Source organism: Alligator sinensis, unplaced genomic scaffold (genome assembly GCF_000455745.1).
Source record: "Alligator sinensis unplaced genomic scaffold, ASM45574v1 scaffold173_2, whole genome shotgun sequence".
NCBI lineage: Eukaryota > Metazoa > Chordata > Crocodylia > Alligatoridae > Alligator > Alligator sinensis.
In genome coordinates this window covers 802,448-805,554 of record NW_005842720.1, presented here as the reverse complement: position 1 = coordinate 805,554, position 3,107 = coordinate 802,448, and the positions used below count along the sequence as shown (strand labels likewise).

Below are 3,107 nucleotides of genomic sequence, written 5' to 3'. Positions count from 1 at the left end.
GCCGCTGCTGAAGAGCCTCCCCCGGCGGGGAGCGGGCGCGGTGCCCCCGGGCCGGGCCGGGCCAGGACACCCTGCGGGCGGCTCTCTGCCACTTGTGACCGCTGAGCAGAAGCGGAGCCGGGCGGCACTTGTGCCCCAACCTCCCCTTGCATCCCCGCTCCACCCAGCGTTTAAACCCAGGGGCCTGGCAGTGGCAGCCGCCTTTCTAGCCAGGCAGCGCTGAAGGAGGCAATTAGCTTCACGGCTCATTATAATCACCCCGATTCCTTGCAGACTCCTCATTGCGCGGGGGTGAAGGGCCCTCTCCTCCGGAGGCTCTCGCTGCTCCACCGATCCAGCCGGCCCTTGTTCCGCTGAGTGCAGCTCCTATGTGGCAGCCCTGCAGACTGTCTTTAACTCACTTCAGCGCAGTGACATTTGTTTTTGCTTCCAGCTTCGACGGGATAATACAGCCCCAGGCCCCTCGCCTACTAATAAAGCTAGCTTCTCCTTTATTTTTAACGGGAGACAAATAGGTGCTGTTTCCCATGTGATGATGCATCCCCCCCATCTGCACCCCTGCTTCAAAAGTCTAGACCGGCCCTTGTCATTAAGGTCCCTGACTGCTGTTCATTGAAGGGCAGATGGGATCTGATCTTTCATCCCAGCAGCTCACACCTCCTGCCCAGGGTCTGAATTGCACATTGAGACTTCGGGTCTCTGCAAAAAACATTAAACTGGTTCATTGGAAAGAGCAATTCCATCAAAGACCCCCAGGTTATGATTTTCATATCTTACAAGAGGGCTCTCATCTCTTATGGGGGGGGCTCAGCCCCCCAAGCTCCCCTGTAATTCACACCCTGCTTCTGCCACGCTACACATGCATGTCAGGAGGCAGGATTATGGGATCAGGGATCGGATCCCAGTTGTACCCTATTGCCAATGCAGGGGTGAGCCTGGGATCAAACCCAGGATCAAGCGGAATGCCCATTGCGCTCCCACAGCTGGAAGTGCCAGTCAGCTGATGAGCACTCCCAGTCCTGAGAGCTCACCAGAGTCTTGAAGGCCTTTGGTGCACTCCTGGGGCTGGGAGTGCCAGTCAATTCTCCAGTGTGCTCCCAAGGCTGGAAGCACAGATCACCTCATTGTCCTCCCAGCCCTGGGAGCACGCAAGCTACACATTTGATTTCAGGCATGGTGGGAACTTTTATATAATCATTTTGTGGCTCATTCCATTTTATCGCACCATTCATTGCATGAGCATGTGGACGAGTTACTACTTAAGACATGATTAACTGTTTAATCACATCTTAACTGTAATGTCTATCAGGGGCCCAGATATCCCACAGCACTTTTCAAAAGGATAGTGGCATTCATCCTGGTTTTCTAGATAATTTCCAACTGACCCAGTTACAAACTCCCTACTTTACTTCCTACTTAAATTTATTCCAGTAAGTATTCTTCATTTTTTGTTCTGTAGTATTCTCTATTGTTTCAAACAGTGTGGCTAAAGAAGTTGGTGCAGTTTGATGGTGGGTTGGTAAGTTTCTGATCTTTTGGCATGAAAGTCACTGTAAGAATACAAGCTGTTTTGTATTAGGTTATAAAAGGTCAAGATTTCTGTCTACAATGCACATGCCTATTCTAATTGATCTAGCCATATTTCAGTTTAAAAAGCTGTTTGCTATCCAAATGTTTCCTGGAGACAAAGCATGGAAGTGAAACCATGTGCTCCTGCTCCTGCCAGTCCACAAAGCATTGTCCTAGCTCAGGGCTGTCAAACTCATCTGGCCCAATGGGCTGGATAAGGGGTGTGGAGCTCGTCTATAGGCCAGAATGGGCCCACAAATCAGCCCCATGTGCCAGGTACCCACATGCCAGACCTGTGGGTCTGATCTGGAGTGACCCTGAATCCAGTGTGTGGGGCCAGTCAGGATCAAGTGCTGCATGCAACTCATGACCCAGACTGACCCTGTGTGCTGCATGCACACCAGCTCCAGCCCCCAAGCCATGTGCAGCCCATGCCAGATGGGTTCTACATGCCACAGGTAGCACTGCAAGCTGGATGATAGGGGTCTGTGGGCTGCATCCAGCTCGTGGGCTGTATCTTTGACACCCCTGTCCTAGTTCATGGTGCTGTTCCATGTTGCTAGTTCCTGGGTTCTGGAGACAAAGCATAAGTTTTGGATCAGTTTGGGGAGCATAGATAAATTCTTTTTTATAGTCAATCTTCCAAGCAACACATTTCTAATTTTATAAATGTTTTAGCTCTGAAAAGTATTGCATAGTGCATGCCTACATGTACCAGGAAAAAGAGAGACCACCTTTCACTTCACATACCTTGTACTAGTTCCAAATGGAAAGTGGAAACACATAAGTGGAGAGATATGGGAAGTGGATTAAATAAACTACCTGTCACAGCTGGTGATTCCTTGTTTTTTCACCTTTATTGGCCTGATTGATTACAGACAGCTCCAAGTATTCAAAAAGAATAAAACAGACCTCAAAATTGTAAAATTGACTTATGAATTTTTTTTAAATAAAAAGCAATTTGTTTGTCTTTGCCTTTTGATTTTCATGCTTTTACAGTTCTCCTTTGCAAGCCTTAATCACAGGGGTCAATAACTTGATTTTTTAAATAAAAGGTGAGATTTTCATTTACTCACAAGACTCCAGAAGCTGGGTTTAAGAAAAAACTAAATGTGAAATGTGGCTTCATTGAAAGTCAAACAAAACTCTCATTGACTTAAAGGGGGCCAGAATTTTGTGAAACATAATAAAAGTCGCACAAGCTGTCCATAATTATTTTTCAGAGGTGTTGATTCCTTTCATTGACTTTCTACTGGGAGCTGAGTACCTCAGGATTGGTCAACAAAGAAGGAAAGTTTGAAAGCAGCAGAGGATGGAATTCTAGCTGTAACATTTTACTTTGAATTACTTTTACTAATGTTCAGAATTTAGGTATCCAACAGATCCGTGGGAAACAACCTTTTTGGCAGGCATACCACAAATTAGCTCAGACAAGTTTCTTTGGGTAGATGTGATATCTTTTATTAGACCAACTAAATAGTTGGAAGAATTGTTCTTTGCAAGTTTTTGGGCACAAATATCCTTCTTCAGGTGTAGGG

The 3,107-nt window shown here is 46.6% G+C and overlaps 1 long non-coding RNA gene across 1 annotated transcript in view; it reads left to right on the top strand.

The window, feature by feature from the left end:
- LOC112552016 overlaps positions 1–3,107 on the top strand; it is a 38,740-nt gene that overhangs the window by 1,149 nt on the left and 34,484 nt on the right. The window lies entirely within an intron of this gene.